The sequence below is a fragment of the Arvicanthis niloticus genome, chromosome 3 (assembly GCF_011762505.2).
Source record: "Arvicanthis niloticus isolate mArvNil1 chromosome 3, mArvNil1.pat.X, whole genome shotgun sequence".
NCBI classification, from domain to species: domain Eukaryota; kingdom Metazoa; phylum Chordata; class Mammalia; order Rodentia; family Muridae; genus Arvicanthis; species Arvicanthis niloticus.
In genome coordinates this window covers 137,278,284-137,300,496 of record NC_047660.1, presented here as the reverse complement: position 1 = coordinate 137,300,496, position 22,213 = coordinate 137,278,284, and the positions used below count along the sequence as shown (strand labels likewise).

Here is a 22,213-nt window from a genome sequence, read left to right as displayed (position 1 = left end):
TGCAAGGGCCTGACACGCTTATAGAAGGTACATGAGACATCCGTCTGATTTTTTGGTTTGTTTCAGATTTATTTATTTATTTTATGTTTATGAGCATGCTGTCACTGAAACAGAGGGACGCATCAGAACCTATAACAGATGGTTGTGAGCCACCATGTGGTTGCTGGGGGCTGAACTCAAAACTTCTGGAAGAACAATCGGTGTTCTTAACCCCTGTGCCATCTCTCTAGCCCCCCATCCTATCTGTTTAAGGGGGAACTAAAAGATACCATCTTAAGTCACAGCAGCACAAGAACAAGGGCTATGACCTGTGACATCACATGGGACCACTCCTCAGAGCTGGCTCAGCTGCGCCCATCTGTGTGTAGGCGCAGAGTGGGTGTCTGGGGGCGGCTGGGAGGCTGACATGAAGGCACTCGAGGCTGTGGCGCAGGAGGCAGAGTGGAGGGAAGTGGAAGTCTGACACACAATCTGACTGAGCTGTGGCCCAGGGCAGGAGAGAGCTGCTAACAACTGTCACAGCACAGAGCACAGCCTCAGAGACTGCGAGAAGCAACTCCCAGACACACTGCTCCAGGAGTCTCTGAGCTCCAAAGGCCTATCATGGCCACTCTTGTATCGCAGTCAGCAGCCCCATGACCACAGCAACTCTGATAAAGAAAAGCGTTCAGCTGGGGCTGGCTTACAGCTTTAGAGGCTTGTGCCTTGTCATTGTGGTGGGGAGCAGGCAGGCATGGCGCTGGAGCAGGAGCTGAGAGTTTTACAGCCTGATCCATAGGCAGCAAGCAGAGACTGAGATTAATACAGGCGTTAGAAACTTCCAAGCCCACCCAGTGACATACCTCCAGCAAGTCCATACCTCCCAATCCCACCTACGCAAATAGATGAACCTATGGGGGCCATTCTTACTCAAACACCACAGCCCAAAGCCACTGCCACCACAAACCAAAGTCCAACGCAAATCCATGGCATGATTTCATGTTGCATACAGTAGCCAAACCAGAAACAAGGCACATAATGGATAAAGTATGGCCTGACCACACACTGGATTACCAGGCAGCCCTGAACAAGAGTGAGGCTCAGACACCCACAGTGTGGAAGGACCTGACGATCAGGTTAAGCGGAAGACCCCCAAAAAAAGCTACTTGTGCTGACTAATTTAATGTCAACTTGACACAAGCTAGAGTCATCTGAGAGGGAGCCTCAGTTAAGAAAAATGCCTCTTGCTTGGCGGTTGGTGGCATACACCATTAATCCCAGCACTTGGGAGACAGAGGCAGACTCTCTTTCCCAGGTTGCTTTGGGTCATGATGTCTCATCATAGCCATAGAAACCCTAATAAAACATCACTCAATGTGGGATCCATAACAGGAAATGTCCAAAACAGGCCAACCCACAAATGAGAATTCGTGGGTGCTAGAGGCAGCAGAGAGAGGTAACTAATTGCTCCTGGGGGTGTATTTTCCTTTTGGGGTAATGGAATGTTCTAGAACTAGGCAGTGGCACTACTCTGAACATACTGAAATCACTGAGCTATTCACTCTTGGTGGTAGGCTGAGTGGATGCCCCTGACAGAGGAGAAGCCTGCAGGACCTGCCGAGCCCTGTGTGTCCAGAGCACCCTCTCTGGGCAAGGTCTCACTGTGAATTCCTTAGTTTCCTTCTGGGAGCTGGGAGAGGAACCCAGACTCAGCACATATTCTTCCACTCCCCTCATGCTCATCCTGGCTCACAGCAGCTTGTTTGAAGGCAAAGATTGCCTGGGGCACAGCTAAACTTGAAGGACAAAAGCAGTTGTTTTAGGAGGTTAAGACAGACTTCCAAGCTACACCCACCTGTCTGTTGCCTCTCACCCACCAGTGATCAACACTGCCTTCGGAGAGTGGCTCTGGTTGTTTGAGCCCAACAGGCAGTAATTTCCAGTGTAAGGCTCTATTATGCCAGCTTCAGTTAAAAAATCTCAGTTAGACAGTGATTCCGGGACCTGCAGCTCCTGCAGCTCCTGCAGCTCCTGCAGCTCCTGCAGCTCCTGCAGCTCCTGCAGCTCCTGCAGCTCCTGCAGCTCCTTCCTCCCGTCTGTGGTGCTTAGCCAGGCCTTGCATGTCAAGACTTTTTAGCCATGGCTTCCTTGCCCACAGCAAGTGGAAAGGCCACCCCCAACTCCATGGCCTTGCAAAATCACCTTGCTGGGAGTCATCCCTGAACCAGGGTGGTGGCAATGAACCCACTTGGCAGTGGCATCTGTCTCCATGGCTCAGAGCCAACATGAAGCCCAACTTGAAACCCCAAATATTTACCTACAACTTGATAGCCTCATCTGGGCCTTTCTCAGTCCTGCACCTTTCTGGAGAACCCCAGGCCACTGCAGATGCCTCTGCTAAATTAGCCCTACCCACGCCGCAGAGTGGTGTAGTGGTCGTGCCCAAATTCACACACAAGGCCCAGGATTGTGTCCCTAGTCCCAGACACACATAAACCCACCTGGCTTCCTGAGGGCAGAGGGACCTGCTGTGTGAGAGGGTGACTGGTTAGAAGTACCTCACTGCCTTTCGAGGGGGGCTGAGAAGGACATGGGTGGAAACAACATCCCACACTGGGTGGGGACTCTGACGGCCACCACAGACACACGATGAGCACTAGACGTGTATTTAACATAATTCACACTTCACAGGGAGGCTGGGTGAGGCTTGATGCTAGGCATGGATCAGCATGCACAAAGCCCTGGGTTTACCTCTGGAAACACTGGCCACAAACAGGCTCTCTTTCTGTGGATCCACTTTTTAAAGGATTTTAAAATTATGTATGTGCTTGTGTGTGCGCACATCTGAGTGTACATGTGAGAAGCAGCGGTGCCTGCAAGGTGCAGACAAAAGTTATGTGTGCATGTGAGTACAGGGGCCTGCAGATGCCGGAATGTTTGACCACTTGGAGTTAGAGCTACATAGTTGTCAGCCACCCAGTCCTCTAGAAGAGCAACCACTGCTCTCAGCCACCAAACCATCTCTCCAGCACATGTCCACCAGGGTTGCATTGTTGTTTTGTTTTCTTTTCAAGACAGGGTCTCACTATGTCCTAGAACTCAGTAAGTATCCTAGACTGGTCTCGAACTCAAGAGAGATCCGCCTGCCTCTGGGATTAAAGGAGTGTGTCACCACGCATGGCTATGTTCACTGTTTTTAAAGTGTTTCAAAAGTCACCTCCCATTTCTGGAGACCCTAGCCCCAACCCTGATTCCAACATCTTGCTGGGGGTGGCTAAAGAAAACAGGTCACACAGCTCCACAATCCCACAGGTGGCCCACACACAGGTGTCCTGAGCTGTCGGTCCCACCTCAGTAGAACAGTCCCCAGTCACCACTGCTAGACAGGAGCAGACTCCATCCCACAGCCCACCAGGCCTCACCAGACCAGGCCAGCCAACCTGTCTCCCTGGGCCTGGCACTTACCTGGGGGTTCCAGGAGATTCCAAGGGGCTGAGGTGGCCAGATGACCCAGGCTCACGGAAGCAGGCAGGATGCTTCCTGTCAGGCACCTCCAGTAGTGTCCTGCCTGCAAGGTGCAGAGGAGAGCTGTGACTGAGCTGCGCGGCTATAGCCCCGCCTGTCCAACCTGGCACAGCCCTGTCCATCACTGTCATTGTTCAACATCATGTAGGCTGTCCCCAGTTCTCTGCTGCCCCACTGTGAGCGAGCACAGTGAGAGCTGGGAGTAGTCATGTGACAAGAGAGAAGCCACAGACAGCTACTGATTTTCAAGTTTAGCCTGTCACCCCAGCACTCGGGAGGTGGAAGAAGGAAGGCAGAAACCTGAGGCCAGCCTCAGCTACACACCAAGTCTGAGGTCAGCCTAGGCTACACCTGGCCTCAAAAAGCACAAAATGCCTGGCTTCTTTCAAAACCCTTGACCTCTAGAGTTATGTCAGTGTAGTCCCCACCAGTGAGCCACCATCTAGTGCACAGGGACTCAAGTGCTCAGGGCTTAACGATGAGAAGTGCCACTGTGGCACTGTGCCTTGTGACTGAAGCCTGTGGCTAAGGTTACCCATCTGCAACCTTCATGGCCCCCACCTGTGCCTTCCCCCATCCACTTCCTCAATAGTGACAGTCTGACAACTTCCTTCCCAGCACCCAAGGCCCTGCCACATCCCACTCCCACTGTCACCATGCCTTCAGAATCCCCTAGGCTCGTCTTCCCAGGCCCAGCATCAGCAAGGACCTCCATCTTCTCCCCCTCCTCCTTCGCTGTCTGGAGACTGCCCCTGCCCCATCCCTGGGGCTTCTGACCTTGCCCTTGCTGTCCCCCACTCTGCTTCTGGGCAGGCCCAGCACCAACTTACAACTTTCTGAAAGAACAGAGAAGCCAACAGAGGGGCTGGAGAGATGGCTCAGTGGGTGAGTGCTTGCTGCACAGGACTTGAGTTCAAATCAAACTTGAGTTACCCAGCACCCAGGTAAACGGCAGCGCTGAGCTGCCAGCGGGGGTAAGAAAGTGGTGGAGTGATGGATGCAGGGGAGGTAGGGGTGTTTATGGAGATAGGAGCTTTTTGACCACCAGCCCAGCAAAAAATGATGCCAGACAGCATAGGATAGCAAAGTTCCAAGAACTGACCGAATCCCGGTGGGCGGTGGCTGGGGCGGCCGTGGGTTTCAGCCCCAGCACCTCCAGCAATAAAAAACCTGGCCCTGGCTAAGCAAGAGCTGCCATGCAAGACCTACCAGAGCTGAGATTCCTGAATAGACCCAGACTGAAGATCTGTGCTAAGGCTAGACCCATCAATGGGGGGAGGGGGGCTTGTTCAAGAAAAGTTCCTGCAATCCACATGGAAAAGAATGAATTTAGACCCTGACCTCACACCACACACAAAATTAATTTTAAGTCAGTCCAGACCAAATTTTAAAATCAACCATCAAACCCTAAGAATATTTGTGGCCACCGGGCAGTGGTGGCACGCGCCTTTAATCCCAGCACTTGGGAGGCAGAGGCAGGTGGATTTCTAAGTTCGAAGCCAGCCTGGTCTACAGAGTGAGTTCCAGGACAGCCAGGGCTACACAGAGAAACCCTGTCTCGAAAAACCAAAAAAAAAAAAAAAAAAAATATTTGTGGCCTTGAAGCAGGCGGCTTTCAGACAAGAGGTAAGAGGAGACATGCACTGGGCTCTAAACTGAAAGTCTCCTAAGATAAAAGAGAGAAGCAGCCTAGGAAATAGCTGAGAGCCACAGGTCCAAGAAGATCAAAGTTCAGAAAAGAGTCTTCACCATTCAACAACAAGAAGACAAGGGACCAGTATCCAGAATATACAATGAGCTCACCGTTTGTCCTGGCTAGTTTCATGTCCACTTGACACAAGCTAGAGCCATCAGAGAGGAGGGCGCCTCAACTGAGAAAATGCCTCCATAAAATCTAACTGTAGGCAATCCTGTAAGACGTTTTCTTAATTAGTGATTTGATGTAGGAGGGTCCAGCCCACTCTGGATGGCACCATCCCGGGGTTGACAGTCTTGGGTTTTATAAGAAGCAGGCTAAACAAGCCATGGGGAGCAAGCCAGTAAACAGCACCCTCCATGGCCTCTGCATCAGCTCCGCCTCCAGGTTTCTGTCCTATTCAAGCTCCTTCAGTGATAGACTGAATGTGGAAGTATAAGCCCCAAAACTCTTTCCTCCCCAACTCACTTTGGTCATGTTGTCACACTCATCACAACATTGGAAACCCTAAGACACCACTCAACACCAAGAAGAAAAGGAACCAGCATTCACAACAGATAAGGAGTCACTCAATTACAAGAAAAGGGACTAGCATTCAGAACATAGAGCCATTGACACTCAAGCAAAGACAGGCCATGAAAAGTCAGGCAAGGGTCTGAGCAGACACTTCCTCAGGGACATTCGAGGCCAACAGAAGCAGCTGCTGGCCTACAGCAGTGGGGCAGTCACACTGGAGATGGGCGCATGATCTTGCCCTGGCGTTGGGCATAGACTCTCGTGGCTCTGAAAGCTGTAGGAGGAGTTGACAAGCTTGAGCAGATGGCCACTGTTCAGATCTCAGCTCTTGTACATCACAAGGCTCTTGTACACCAGCCCTGTTCTCCAAGCAAAATCCCAGCAGGTCTACAGCAGCAACCCTACCACAGCACGGAGGACTCCACCCATCAGGGTGTCCCAGGCCAGCCACCAGAGAGACCAAGGAGCAACAGAAGGCCACTGCCTCAGCAGGTAGCAGCCTGTCTGAACAAGAACCCTCACTTCTCCCCACCCTGAGTCCCCACAATAGCAACCCAAGCAGGACACAGCTGCTACAAAGAGGGGTTCCCTGTGTGGTTGCAGATCCCTCTCAGTCCCAGACAGGTGCAGGAACAGGACGCAGGGGCCAGAGCAGGCTCTGCTCCCACAGTGAGCGTCCATCAGGAGATGTGTCTCCCCAGCATCTTTGGGGTGTCATCAGGGTCAGACCACAGTCTTAGGGCTCTCAATGGAGCCTTGGCTGCTATGATCACACAGATACCAGGCAAGGAGGCTCAAGGAGGCAGTACTGGAGCGCCTCTGCAGCCTTCCCCACACCAACTCTCTATCCGGCCAGGTCAAGACAGAGATGACCAGGGACAGGCCACACAGGCTTGTCAATATCCTCCAGTGTGTTGTGACAAGAAACCCAAGCACCCAACCCCACCCCACACCCTAGAAAGGTAGCAGGGGGTATGCCAAGGAGACACAGAGGCTAACACAGGGTGTGGTGGGGATGTTGTCAAGCAGAGGGATAAGGCAAGGCTGGCAACAGGACCCTTGGACACACCGTTACAACCAGTCATCACTGAAGATGAATTTCAGATATGCCTAAAGACAGTGAGGACACCCAGAGTCCCAAGGTCCGGGGCTTGAAGCCAAGGGAGGATAGACATGAGGCCAAAGCTTGTGACAACAGGGTAGCTGCAGATGGCAGAAACAGCCATTGGCTTCTGCCACAAGCAAGGCCCTGGCACAGGGGGATGCCCAGGAGCCTCTGTACATTCCCTAGGAGACCTCAAGAGTACCCCAACAGTACCTCAAGAGTACCCCAACAGTACACCCAGCACTTTCCAGAAGGACATAAGCATCTGTCCACAGCCCACCCCTTGAATTCTGATGTTACTGCTGTAGTCTAGCCCATAATAATCGCCTGCCACCTGGGAACAATGGGAAGTGCACAAGCCATAGAGGAGAGGTGCATGGGCCTGAGGGGCAGGCAACCAGGCCGTCCTGGACAGGCGTCCCAGTGAGTGAGTGAAGAGCGGCTGGGAGGACGAGCTTGCGTGCACACGGGCACGTTTTCAATCACGTCCATTACACTTTCATTTGTCCATCTTGTGTGAGTGCATGCCACAGCCAGGGTGTGGCAGTCAGAGGCCATGTCGGTTCCTGTCACCGCACGGCCGGCATGGCAGCAAGCTCCTTACCCACTGAGCCTTCTCATCAGGCCAGAACTGCTTTTTCTCTCTAAGTCAACTGTTCTGGTCCCCAGGATTCTGTCACAGGAATAGAACTGGAGTATGAGAGGACCGAGGTGCAGCTCAGGGCAGCGCCTGCCTGCCGTACTTGCACTCATGAACGAGAGCGGGGTGTGTGTGTGTGTGTGTGAGAGAGAGAGAGAGAGAGTTTAGGGCCATCTGGGGCTGCAAAGCCAGACTCTGTCTCAGAAAATAGCAAAAATCAAAATTTAAAACTGTCAGGCATGGTGGCACACATGTTTAACCCAGCACTGAGGAGCAGACGCAGAGAGAACTCTGTGAGTTCAAGCCTAGCATAGGCCAAAATCAGGACAGGGCAGAACTACACAGCGAGACCCAGTCTGAAACACAGAAAGGGAGGAAGAAAACTGAACTAAATAAAACTTGGAGGCTGAGCACAGGGCTGAGCTGGGGAGGCCCTCAGTCCCAGCACCGCGGCAGACGGCCCCAGCTCCAGGGAGTTGATGCCCACTCCGGCTTCCACAAGCACTGCACTCATACATACATAATATAATTAAATGCTAACATTTAAAAATTATAAAATAAATAAATCAATAAAACTTGGGGGCTGAGACAGTTCAACAGGTAAAGGTGCTTGCTGCCAAGCCTTGGGGTCCTGCGTGGTGGGAAGGGAGACTGTTCCCTGAGCTCCCACACATACTGAGGAGGAACGTGCTCATACACACACAGAAGTCAAGAAATAACCAAATGCAACTTTTAAAAAGCCAAATGAAATTTGGGAGAAATGTCGCAACTGCCCTAGAAAATGAGTGAATGGCAAAAACCAACTTCTTGGGGAAGTAGAGAAACTTGAAACCAGCCAAGAGGTCCCTGCAGCCCAGGGTGCAGGCACTGTGAGTAAGAGTAGCACACCCTGCTGGCGCGGCAGGGAATGGCATGTGGACCCAGGGACGCAGAGGGCTCCAAGAGGAGCCTTTGAAGCAGCTGACAAGGTGGCACTGCAGACACTGGGGACACAGGCTGAGCAGAGGCACGAGGGGCTGGCCTGTGGGCTCCATGCCCAGAGCCTCTGATGGAGACTGTGAGACGGGGCAGCAGGCAGGCAGATGAGGACTGCTGACAGCACTGTGGCTCAAGAGCCATGAACACCATGATGTCAGCAGACGGGAAATCACCAACAACCCTGGGAGAAGAAACTGTGCTGTGTCTCAGGATGGAAGGCAGATAAAGGATAGGCACAGAGCAAGGCCACGAGATGCCCTTCTCTCTCTAGAGCTTTCCTGGTGGGGAGTGAGCGCTACAGCTCAAATGTCTCCCTCAAGGAACAGAGTGGAACCTCTAACCAGAGCTCATGTCACCAAGCAGAATGGATCCACACTAGGCCTTCTGTACCAACACTGCAAGGACTCAGTGACATTTCACTTACCCGCCTGGAGCCTGCCCTCATCAAACCTTCACAGACTCAAGGGGCTGTTCCCAGTGAAGAGAATGACAAGAAGTGGACCATCTGAACCCTGGATTGTCTTCGTACTAACAGGCTACCACAGAGTCAAGATGGAGTCTGTCAATGCTGGGGGTGACACATCTGACAACTTGGTCCAGCCTGGAGAGGACGTGCACTCAAGTGTTAGTGACAGAGGACTCAGCCCACAGTTGCCTGAGATGGTTCAGGCAAAGGGAAAGAGAAAGATCTTTGGCATCCTCAGAGTGCCCACATGTGGGGGCCTCAGGAAACACACCTGGGAGCCTTTCCAGAACCCCTTCCCTTGCTAGTGTTGGCTCAGTGTGACCCATGTGTGCCAACCTGTGTGGGGACACACAAGCAGGTCTTGCTTGCTGGCAAACAGTTCAGCCTGGCATGTGAACTTCTGGTTCATGAAGCCTTATCTAACAGAGGGTAAGGCAGAGAAAATGAGTGGGAGCGCACATCTGCACACTGACCTCACCACAAACACAAATGATCAGGGCAAGCACGCATGGTCACAGACACTCATTCAGGCGAATAATCAGTGTCATTAAATAACACCAATCAGGCCGGGGTGACTTGCCAGGGACAAACATAGGAATGTCTGGCACCTGCCCCAAACCCCAGGCCCCCTATGGTGGAAGGAGAAAAGTGACTCCCTCCACAGGCACAGTGTGTGACACACAGGCCCACACATACATGTATATACACACAAAATAAGTACACCAAAAGTAAAAATAAATAAATAAAAATAAACGATAAAGTAAAAACGTAAGCCAGTGCTGGGGTAGGTGCAGGAAACCAGGTTTACCTGCAGCATGGCTGCCCAGTCCTGGCTTCTGGGACCATAGCCTGTTGGGAGGCCAGGACCTGCCAGCACCATTAGATCAGAGGAGGAAAGCAGACTGGTGACAGCCACTTGCCTCTCCCCTGCAAAGAAGCTACAGCAGAACCCCAGCACCCAGTGCCACTAGTGACAGACACCTCCCAGAGAGCCACAGCCTCCTGGACCTTGCGGCCTCTGTGTGCATTCTTGGCTCTGAGCACCAGCCCCAGCCAGCATCTGTTCACTGACCCATACTCTATGTAGCCTTGCATCAGACATCATAGCCAGTGTCTGGAGGACCAAAGATGGAGCTGGATGCCCCCGCCATCCCAGGGCTTCACTGAGACCAGTGGCCTGGGACGGGTCTCTTCACTGGCTCCGTCTCCTCCTCCTCGTGGTATGGCTGAAGCACTGCTAGGGCGAGGCACCTATCAAGATGTCAGGGACACCTGGTCCACGCAGGCATGGACACATATTCACATGAACATGTGGACATGCATTGACACACATGCGTGCTGACACACCACAGCCAGCTGAAGCAGTCAGGCACCATCACCACACTATCCCAGATGGTGAAAGAGACATAGGTCAGGACATGGCTTGCCCAAGGCCACCCAGCAGTGGAGTGTGAGGGGCATGGAGACAACAGTGACACGGATGGGAACACTGAGAAGCAAGGAGGTCACTGGCGTTCTCACCTCAGCAGACAGGTCTCAGAGCTGGAGAAGCATATACTTCGTGAAGTGTCACAGCAGAGGTCACAATATGATGGCCAAGGACATCACTGACTGTCATGACTTGGGCCAGGAAAGGCTGATGGCCCAGGGATTCCATTCCAGAGGTTCCCCATCCCAGAATATGCCCTGGCAGGGGGAGCCTCAGGACACAACACAGCACCCAGCTCAACAGGAGAGAAGGGCCAGGACTGAGACACAAACAAAACAGGGTTCAGGGGACAGGACAGGAGGGTTGGGATCTCTAAGCTTAGCCAGAACGAGATCCTGACGTATTCTACACTGCCCGGGCATGGAACACGGAGCAGCCACTCTGGAACATATTGAGCATGGCAAAAATGAACACACACAGGGCTGGAGAAATGGCTTAGTGGTTAAGAGAACTATCTGCTCTTCTGAAGGACCCAGGTTCAATTCCTAGCATCCCACATGCCAGCTTACAACTGCCTGTAGCTCCAGTTCCAAGGGATCTGACATCCTCATACCAATGCACATAAAATAAAATTAAAATATTTTAAAAATGAACACATACACATATTTGCATAAACTCACACATGTTCACAATAGTCCGAAACTCAAAAACAAAGATGCCAATGCATTCCACAGAATATTACTCAGTCATAAACTGGAACAAGGCTCTGACCCACAGTGAACAGACTTTGATAACATCAGGCCAGTGGGAGGGCCTGACGTCTGAACTCATCCCTAGTCACAGCATGACAACAGAAACATGCTTGACGAAAGCTGTCACTGGCTCCACACACCTCAGCTGCAATCCTGCAGCCTACCACAGCACAAAACACAGGCACCACCACACATCTACACACATGACAAAGGGCCTTATGAAGACATGAGGTCACAGAGTCTTCATTTTCATCACCAGCTCGAAGCCCTTCACAGCCATGGCCTACCGCACAGCAAGACTATACTCCAAACACCCACAGCAGGCAAATCTAACACAGAAGCTCTAGTCTGTGTAGCAGGGGATGGGAAAAGAGGCAGACAGGAAGGGAACAGAGTGGGCTTCTCTGGAACACTGAGAGTTCCAGAAGGACAGGAACAGGAGCTGTGACAGGGCAGTCTGTCGTGCTTAGAGACATGTGCTTGTGCATGCAAGTATGCCTGTCTGTGTGTACACATGAGCCAGAGCCTGCCTCAGAGCCTGAGGACTGGACTCCACGCTTAGCTCCCAGAGAGAAAGCTGGAAGGAGGTGTGTGGCCTATGATGGCAGCACTGGGGAGGTGAAGCCAGGAGCATTTGTGGAGCTCTCTTGGGCCAGCAGCCACAAGAGTAAGCTGTAGTCTCAGTTAGACACTGCCTCCCAAGACAAGGTGGAGAACAACTGAGGTGCCTTCCCAGGGTAGTCCTCCAGCATCCACGTGTACCTGCACACATAACACTTGAGGGGGCCAAGATGAATCAGGGTAAAGGAGCTGGCCGCCAAACCTGATGACCTGAGTTCTTTCCCCAAGACCCACCTGGTTGAGAAAAGGCTGGCTGACTCCTACAAGTTGCCCTCTGACCTCCACATAGATTATGAGGAAAGTAACCAAAGAATGCAAACAACTGCAGAACCATAAAGAACCCACTTGCTCCCAATACCCTGTTTCCCCATGGCCCACATGATCAGAGCGGTGTGATAGCCTGTCCCAGGAAAAATGCTTATCCTTCCCTCTCCTTCCCTCCAGAGCTGTCAGACCCTACCAGAACTCTGTCCTGAGGCAGCACAGGCTGCCACAGCAACAGTGGCAGCAGAAAGGTTTCAGGCTCCCCAGAGGTGCTAAGGGGAGCATCCATTTCTGCCCATCCCAGGAGCTGTCTGAAGAACATGCCCCGAGGCTGACACTGCCAGCCTGTGAACCTTGAGCACACCAGCTCCTGCCCTCTGGGAGCACCAGGGTTTTTACATATGTGATCTGTCTGTTCCTGGGAGTCCCTGTCATCATCTTCAGGACACCCAGTGTAGGGGCAGTGCCTTGGAGGACCCTTCAGCACTCTCTGGTGCCCCTTTTCCCCACCCCCACCCCCATGGTGTCAGCACCTGGCCTGACACATGAGGACCCATCTTTGGACACAACTCTACAGCTCATTTTAAAAAATTTAACATGTTATGAATTTTTACAATTTATTTTTATTATTTATTTTTTGGGGAAGTCATGCATGTGGAAGCATAAAGACAACTGGCAGGCTGGTTCTCCCCTTCTTCCCTGTGGGGCAAGCCCCTTATCCGCTGAGCGTGTCATCATACCATACTGTCTGGGGTTTGGGGGAATAATCCTCAGGTCTAGTGTACTGGGCAGGCACTCGCCCCTGATTCATGCCCTCCATTATGGCCAGGTGACTGCAGCCATGCTCAGGCCCCAGGTGCAGCAGACGACAGCACAGAGCTCAGCTTCTGCTTCAGGCTTCACAGCTTCAGGCACTGACATGCCCTCATCTGTGCCACAGGGACGGCTGCTTCCCTGTGCTCCTGAGGTAAGCCCAATAGTAGGCTGGACAAACGGCTCTGCAGTTAAGGAGCCCTGGCCACCCTTGCAAAGGACCCATCCTTAATCCCCAGCACTCCCAAGGTGGCTCACAACCATTGGTAACTCCAGCTCCAGGGGATCTGACACCGTCTTCTGACATCAACAGGCACTGCACAAACACACATAGGCAAAATACCCATGAAATAAGTATGTAATTAAAAAAAAAAAAAAAAGTAAAGGCCTGGCTGGGCAGTGGTGGTGTATACATTTAATCCCAGCACTTGGGGGGGAGGGGGGAGGTGGAGGCAGGAGGATCTTTGTGAGTGAGCCACAGGACAACCAGGGTTGCATAGAGAAATCCTGTCTTGAAAAACCAAAATAAATAATAACAATCACCACCACCAACAATAATAATTAAATCAAAAGCAAAGGCCAGCATGGACTCAGACGCCTGCAGTAACTGCTGCAGTGACCAAGGGTGGCTCACGCTGAGCCACCAGCTCTGCTTTCACATTCTACTGTGGCTCAGGAACGTGGGAGTCTGCGAGAGGACCTGGCAGGTAAAGGCACTTGATGCCAACCTGATCCCCAGACTTCCACATGTGCCACTGTGGCACATGCCCCGGCCCCTACAACAGACGTTATAAAAAAAAAAAAAAACACTTAAAATCCAAAACTAATCATTTCCCAAAGCAACAAAGGCTGGGCCTGTAACTCTGATGGCCAGGTCCTGCATGTGACAGAGGCCAGAGCTTGCTGGGTCCACAGAGGGGTTATGTTAGTGGAAAGTGATCCAGAAACGCCAGATATGGCCACAAGAGGGTCACTTTCATGCATCTGACAGATCTCTCTGTATACAGTGCTCCTGAGAGAAACCCACTGCCCACCCCCATGGGGCCCTGGTACTAGGGAGTCCCAGAGAGACCCAGAGACACCCCCACAGCGTAGCACCCCACCTCCTCCCTGCCTGCTTTCAAGGCTCTCCCAGGCCCTGACCCAGCATCTCTTCCTCCTTCCTATGCCTCTCATCACCCAGGACAGGTGTGGCCCCAACAATGGCCCCCCCAGATTCAGCTGCCCCTTGTCTGGTTGCCCACAGTGCCAGGACAACCTGTAATCATCAGGCTCTGGTCACTGGCTGCTGCTGCACCTGCCCCAGGCACACTCAGCCTGACTACAGAGGGAGCCAGAACAGCACACCACCTCGGCTGCCTCCTCTCCAGGCGATTGTGCCAACCAGCTGCAGGCACTGAGTGAGACCACTGGTGTCTCTAGCTTGGGACATCTAGCAGCCAGGGACCAAAATGCTGCGGCTCCCAGCTGCAGCCTGGAAGGATGGTGGGGAACCCCTTTAGTCCCCTGGGGTTACTGGTGACCCCTAAGAGGGGTACCTAAATTCCTGGGGTTCTGCTCCCACAGCAGCAATGTATGGTCCCTGTCTCTTTGCCCACACCCTCCCTGAAAAGGTAGCACTCAAGGGAGGACCCCTTATGGCTGACCCTCTCTAATTAAAGAAAGTATATAGAAATCTCACAGAAAGTACACAAGAGTTGAGGGGAGCTGCTGAGACCCACTGGGCTCCCCAGTCCCAGCTGCCTCTTCTATCCTACCATGCCTAGACACCCTGACACATTCCATATCCAGGAAGGCTTCTTCCAGCTCTGTGGAACCCCAGAAACCCATCGCCCCATGGCCTCTCCTCTTGCAAGCAATCATCTGGCTCTACACTCCATACCCTGGGACCAGGCCGGGATAGGCAGCTAAGAGACCCAATGCCTGGAGCTACTCTGGAAAGGCACAGAGGCTGGATGGAGCCTGTCCTGAAATTCCACCTACAGCACATACAGACAAAACTGCCACTCAGATGGGCCTACAAGTAAAAACCCAAGTTTGCCACGCTCCCTTGTGTATCTGAGAGCCAGCAGGGCAGCAACCACAGGCTGGCTTACGAATGTATTCTTTGTCTGCTATTCAAGGACAGCCAGCCTGGCACTCCCGTATCAGTAAGAGAAACAGCCTGAACTGAGATGAAAAGTGCTTGCTGTACAAGCATGAGTTCAAATCCCCAAAAATCATAATAAACCAGGCACAACTGAGCAAGCCTGCAATCCCATTACTGTGGAAGAAGAGAAAGGAGGATCCTCGGGGCTGGGGAGATATAGAGACCTCAGAGGGTGAAGTGCTCGCGGTATAAGTGGGTAGAGCTGAGCTCAAACACCCAGAACCCAAAAAGTCCAGTGCAGGAGCACGTGACTTGGGAGGCAGACACACGAGCTGGAGGGCCAGCTGCCCTGGTCTGTGCACTTAAGGTGAGAGTTCCATCCTTTGCCAGGAGAATCAAGGACCCGCATGTAAGGTTGGCCTGTCTTCTCCAAGACCAGCCTGACACACATGCACAGAGACCAAAAAAGATGAAAGACCACAGGGCCCAGATGGATTGGCAAGAATTTATCCCCAAAGTTGTGTGGGTGGGGAGGGGAAGGAAGGAGGGAAAGAAAGGGGGAACAGACAGAACCAGCAAAGGAGAAGTGAGCACTGCACACCTGTAAATCTGGGGAGATGAACGGGACAGATTGTGGCAGACACAAGCCCCTGCACCCAGTGGCTGCCTACCCATGGCCAGGCCCTCCTCACCCAGCCACCTCTCTTGTTAGGGGAAGCAAAAGCAGCCTCTAGGTGGGCTGATGTTCTTCTCAGTTACTGGATCTGGCTCAGAAAGAGGCTGGGGTGCTTATGATGTTTCACCCAGTGCAGAGGGGATCCCATGAGGCTGGAGGCTAGGTGTGTACAAGGTCCTGTGAGGCTCACAAGTCTTCAGGAATTGTTACCCAAGGTGAGAAGAGGCAGCCCACCCCTAACTAGGAAGCTCTGCCCTTACAGACATCCATCTGGTGCTGGGACGCAAACCCCCACCCCGGTTGGTCTTATTTCTTTGTGGCTGTATTACTAGTGTGTGTGTGGCTGTATTACTAGTGTGTGTGTGGCTGTATTACTAGTGTGTGTGTGGCTGTATTACTAGTGTGTGTGTGGCTGTATTACTAGTGTGTGTGTGTGTGGCTGTATTACTAGTGTGTGTGTGGCTGTATTACTAGTGTGTGTGTGGCTGTATTACTAGTGTGTGTGTGGCTGTATTACTAGTGTGTGTGTGTGTGGCTGTATTACTAGTGTGTGTATGCATGTTGGAGGCTAGAGGTCAACACAGGTGTCCTCAGTCACCCTTATCTTATTTACCTGGTCTGTGGTCTCTGCTGATGGGAGCTCTCCATTCTTTGGGGCCCTCCTGTCTCCGTGTGCCTGTACCTGGCTGTGAGTAGCTCTTGTGTCAGTACAGACACTTAACCTTGGGTCTGCACCTGCACAGCAGCAGCTCCTGCCTGCCGGGCCTTCTTCCCAGCCATGGTTTTGTTGCAGTTTCAAGACAAAGTCTATGTATCCCTGAATACACAGACACTAGCCTAGAACTCCCCATCCTCTTGCCGTTACCTCCACCTCCTGAGTGCGGGGATCCACACACAGTTTACACGGTGCTGGGGAAGAAACCCGGGGCTGAGACACGCACTCTGTCCACTCATCCCCAGCTCTGAGCTTCGTTTTTCAGTAGATTTTACTTTTCTGGGATGGTTTGGGTAGTGGTGTCTCATGCTCTCTTATCCCCATGGTGAAGGGAATAGCAGACAGGAAAATGGCAGAGCCCCAGACATCTTGTCCAGCCAAGAAGAGGGGCCTAGAGCACACCACACCCAGTGGGGGGAGCAGAAACTCAACCCATCTGAGACTTCTCTTTTAAAAATCAATTCATAACTTTGAAACTGTTTTTGTGGTGCTGGCATAGAGCCAAGGCCCCTTTCCTGACCATCATGACCTCTCTGACTGGATACTAATTTAAGGCTTAGCTAGTCTCTGGACCTTCCAGCACAGGGACACCCCACAACTTCTGGAGCATTACTGTGGAAGAGAAGGCCAAGATTAAAGACATGAGTCAACTGAAGTAGATGAGTGACAAGTTCATCAAAGTACAGCAATGGGGAGGGGTGTCACTGCCACCTCCATGGAGCCAAGACAGCTGTGGTGGGACCTACACAGGGTGGGTATGGGGTGCCAAGAATGGTCGTAGGCAGGTCCTGTCTGTACAAGCATGGGCCTGGACTGGAGAGAGGGTGCCAGTGGGGTGCAAGAGCAAACAGAACCACTGGTTGCTGAAGGCAGAGTGAAGGGTGGGAGCTGGGATCTACAATGGATCCACAGGGCTCAAAATAGGTCATGGCAAGGTGTGGGTAAGGCCTGCCCCAGGGGTGACCTAGTCACAGTGAAGTCAGCCAGTGGGACAGTGGTGCAGAGCAGAAAGCTTCCAAACTCCTGGCCCCTAGCCCTTGATCCTCAAGGCCACCTGGGGGCAGGAGCTTGCTAGGTGCCAACTCTACAGATTGAGAGGGAGTCAGGATGCTGGACAGAGCAGGAAAGGTGCCTACCTGTAGGAGGGACCTCAATCCAGAACTCTGGGATTCCACCATAGCTTGAACTTCAAGGATGTCAAGCAGAGCCCAGTCCCTGACTCTCACAGGCTCTGCAGTGACAGGTCTCTCCAGAGGCAGGCCATCTGCTATAGTCTGTTCCCAGGAGGCTTTGGCAGGCTGGTGGCTCTAATCTTACTTCTGGAGCAAGTGACAAGCCCAAGGCCACCAAGCCCTGAATGTTCCTCCCTATCTCCAGATCTAGAGACAAACATCAAGAAGTATGCCACAGCCGGGCGGTGGTGGCGCACACCTTTAATCCTAGCACTTGGGAGGCAGAGGCAGGCGGATTTCTGAGTTCGAGACCAGCCTGGTCTACAGAGTGAGTTCCAGGACAGCCAGGGCTACACAGAGAAACCCTGTCTCAGAAACCAAAAAAAAAAAAAAAAAGTATGCCACAGCTCACACCTCTATCCCTTACCCCACAAGCACACGCACACACACACACACACGTGTACATACAAGTATCTCACTGTCTGTGGATACTGAGCTAGCCAGAGCAGCCTCCTCTCAGCCTTCCCAAGGAGCCCCAAGCCCCTGGAGTGATCTGACAAGCTAGTTGACTCCCCACAGGTGTCAGGTAGCACAGGGACAGATGGCTACCCAGTGCTAGGGCTCCCAGGACAATGTGTGAAAGAGTGGAGGCACAACAAGGAGCCAGAGCCCAGCAGAGGAGGGAAGCAAGAGCAGAAAGTCTAGGTAAGGGCTGGGCAGGCAGGGAGGATGAAGGGCTCCTGGGGCAGGAAAGGAGACAGGCTACAGACTTTGGACAAACATCTACAAGACTATGACTGAGTCTCCAGATACTCTGTGTACTAGGATGTTTCCTCAGCAGCGCACTCCCTGGGAGGAAAGGATTAGAAAATCATTTGTCACCCAGACCTGTACATCCCCAGCTTAGAACACACACTCACATGCAGCACCTGGCACAAGAACATCCACCCCAGACATCACAACACCCTATGACAATTGGCACAACCCAACCTCCCGCCTGAGGCTCCCTGCCTCCCAAGGAGAGGAAGAAAGTTTGCTCACCATCTTGCAAAGGGACCCTGTAAGTTTAGAGACAGGGCAACCACAGGGCTTGGGGGAAAAGGGAGGGGAAGAAGAAAGCTCGCTACAGCTAGAGCAGGGTGGAAAGAAAAGGCTGGCTCAGTCTGGGGACACGCCCTCCTGGTGACTCGGAAGGCAGCAATTACTGGAGAATTAAAGAGAGTGATTAGCCCTTTCCTGGTAGTGGTGGGAGCCCCTGAAGACCCATGTAATGAACCCATTTTGAGGCAGGAGCTGTTTGGGGACAGTGCAGTCTCCAGCCTGGGGACTGTCAGATACACAACTAATGGGACACAGAGACATCCCGGACCCCCCAACCTTCCGCAACCAAGATCCTCAGCGCCTATGAACCTGCTGGCACCAGGCTGCAGGCTGAACAAATTCCACTTGATCACAGGGAAAGATACATTCTTTCTTTTTGCTTTTTGAAACATGTTACAGGATCCATCCTCTGCATAGTCGAAAAAACTAGCAACTCAGGCAAGGCACTTCCCCAGGTGTTACTTAATTACTAAAGCAATGCCACCCTCTCCCCCACCCCCCTTCAGACAGCTGGGACAAGGGAAAGCCCAGGAACCCTGATGCTCAAACTGCACCAGTTACAGCATCAAATCTGCAAACCTGGAATCCCTTATACTCTCAGCTGGCTAACCAAAGCCCCCTAAAGCCCCCAGATCATGGCAGTAGAAAAGCCAACCCTAGCTGTCCCTAGCTTTGCCAAGCTTCCCTGTCAGCCGGGATGCCCTGGATGAGTGTGCACGCGGACAACTGCACATTTCATGGTTTACAGAAAGAAGGGAGCTGGAAGGCAGAGAGACCAGGGGACGGAAGCGAGGTGGGAAGGCTGCCATTGCAACAGCGGATACGTGCACTATTTATTTTCATTTTTAAAAATGCAGGCGGTATGGTGATTTACATATTCTGGATATGCAGGGGTCAAGTTTGTAAGGCCGTGATGGATGAGTGTTTGGAGGGGACAGCTTCAGTGTCCACTAAAGGGAACCAAAATGCAAGCGGGGGGGAGCAAAGACTTGGAGTGGATTTTTTTATTTTTAAGGATTTGGGGTTGTTGAAGGGATGGCTGGACCGGGCCACCCACGCTGTCATCTTTTGTGCCCTGGAAAGGGGACGCGGCGCCCCGCCCCCGCCCCGCCTTTGTCCGGCCCCATCGTCCCCCCCCACCAAAAAAAAAAAAAAAAAAAAAAAAAAAACCCACACACCCTCCTTTCCCAGGCACACAATCGTTTTGTCGATCAACAAACTGCAGCTTCGCCCGAACGGACAAAAGCGCGGCGTACCCCGCCGCCCCGCAAAGCCGAGTAGGCCGCAGCTGAAGCCTCGGCCTGGAGTGCGCGCGGTGGCCCAAGGCGCGGCGTGGGGGCAGGCATGGCGGCCGCGCGGCCCCCCAGAGGGGCCTGGAAACTGCTGATCGCCACCACCGATCGCACACTCACCTGGCGCAAAGCGCGGCCAGGACCGTGGACAGCAGGCTGAGAGGCGCGTGCCCGGCTGTCTCGCGTCGCCCCCGTCGGCCCTCGCTCGCTCGCCCGGGACACCCAGCTCGTACCCTCTCCCGGTCCCTTCGCTCCTTCGATGGTTCGCTCGCTCGCGGCCGAGCCCTCGGCAAGCGCCTGGGGCGGGGAGGCGAAGCTTCAGAGGGGCGGGGCGACGGCTCCTACTCAGCCGCCATTGGGCAGTCAGCCCACGCCCGCACGCTGATTGGTGACAGCTGACAGCTCCACCCCTCCCCTCATCAACACCGAGCGGCCCCGCCCTCCGCGACCTGGGGCGGGCGCAGGCATTCGACTTCTTCTCTTCATTGGTCCAACCCCGAGGACGCGCCGGCACCCACTCACGTGCCTGGTGACCGGCTCAGCTTTCAGTGGATGCGGAGCATGCCCGTCAAGATGCACACAGCCAATCCCACTGCGGTCGGGTGTAGGACAGCCCGGAGCTCACGCAGATTGACAAGCGCGTTCTCAGGCCTCACTGAGACAAACGCGGATTGGCGTTTGGTACCGGCCTCTGGGTGCCGAATGGTTGAGACTGAGTGTCAATCGCCGTCTTGCTGCTCCGGACTCCACCCTGTTATCGGGCGGCTGCTGAGTACGTGATTTCCTGCACAACATCAGCGCTGGGTCCCAGACGCCAAGAGAAAGTGGTTCGAAACCCGGTGGTTCTCGATCTGGAGCCAGAATTTAAGCCCAGCTTTGCAAAAGGCCGAACGAGAGTAAAGAGGATCTCAAAAGTGCTCCATTTTGCCCTCCCTAGACGTTCATGAGTTCCCTAAAACGTGCGTGACTTCAGCTGGAGAAGTCACGTAACCGGTCCTCGGTTCCCCCCATGAACTGATAGCTGTACCCACGGAAAACTTTGCAATAATTCAGTGGAAGAGGAAATTTAATTATCTACGTCTCAAATTTTCCTAGGTTCTACTCTCCAGCTCAGCGTATTGCAAATTGGAGGCCTAGGCACCCAAATTCCCATTACAGGTGTCCAAGTCCCCACTCCACACAATTGATTCCATTGGTCTTCATTTTGCGATGTAAGAACAGACATCACCAAGCCTTGCACTCAGGAGCATTTAGTTAAGGTCTGATACCATCCCCATCAATATGCATTTATAATTTTAAATTTCTATTATTTTACATATATGTGTGAGTATATGCCTCTACAGGTCAGAGGACAACTCTGGAGTTTACTCTTGTCATCTTGGGTCCCAGGATCAAACACTTAGGTTGCTAGGCTTGGCAAGCAACTTTATCCAAAGCCTGCCTTGCTGGCCCACCATCTTTACTGCTTCTATACTTGAGCAAGCAGGGATGACAATGTTCCTGTTTTGGGGATAGACTAGAAATCCTTCTATTTTAACATCTAATATCCGGAAAGTACCCTCCTTAGAGTAGGAGTGTACCCAAGATACTTGCTCCACCCCCTCCTAGTCTCTTGTTAATTCACTAACTCCCAAGGTTATGAATAAAGTATTCCAAGCTGGACAGTCTTTGTTTCCATTGCTCTTCACTGTGCTGCGTACAGGAAACAGCCATCACCACACCAATCACTGTGCACTCAGAACGTACAGGCTGGGAAATCTGGACTGTACCATCATCTTTAGTTACATTGAACTGGAGGTCAAAAAGCAAATAGGCAGGTGAAACAGCTCAGTAAACTTGCTTTCTAGCCAGATGACCTGTGTGTGACCCACATGGTGGAGGAGAGTCCTTTATCCTTCTGCCTCCACAGGTGCACATGTCTACCTGTGCAGGTGCACATGTACAAGTATGTACACACACGAATGAACGTGTCTATCAGCCCTGTTTGTTAACCCTCGGCCCAGGCAGTTTCTATCCTTCAGGATGTCTGTGCCATTCTGTGCACAGGAACAGAATCCTGTGTGACCACTGCCAGCATATTTTCAAGAGCAGGTGACCTGTGTGAGGACAGGTGAATTTTTTTAAATTTGCTCTGCTCTTAGGACTCCTCTGTCTACACAGTAGTATAGACACTCGCCTTGAGCTGGAGAGATAGCATAATGGTTAAGATTGAGCACTATTCTTTCAGAGGCCCTGAGTTCAAGTCCCAGCACCTACGTCAAGTGGCATACAACCACCTCCAGCTCCAACTCCAGGGGATCCAACACCTGTGGCCCATTCATGATTCTCTAAAATAAATTTCTAGTCATAAGTTTCCTAATATCGTTGATATGGTAGCCCATGCT

The 22,213-nt window shown here is 52.5% G+C and overlaps 1 protein-coding gene across 5 annotated transcripts in view; it reads right to left on the bottom strand.

Moving 5' to 3' along the window:
• Positions 1-20,128, bottom strand: part of Kdm4b (lysine demethylase 4B) — a 78,660-nt gene extending 58,532 nt beyond the window's left edge. For 4 of the 5 annotated variants that reach the window (XM_076932003.1, XM_034497438.2, XM_034497439.2 and 1 more), the window contains exons 1-2: positions 19,950-20,127; positions 3,445-3,547 (exon numbers count right to left, since the gene is read on the bottom strand). The gene's annotated coding sequence lies outside the window, so the exon portion shown is untranslated. Of the gene's footprint in view, positions 1-3,444; positions 3,548-19,949 lie in introns of all 5 variants that reach the window. The other variant, XM_034497441.2, reaches the window with a different exon arrangement.
• Between the last annotated feature and the right edge of the window lie 2,085 nt (positions 20,129-22,213).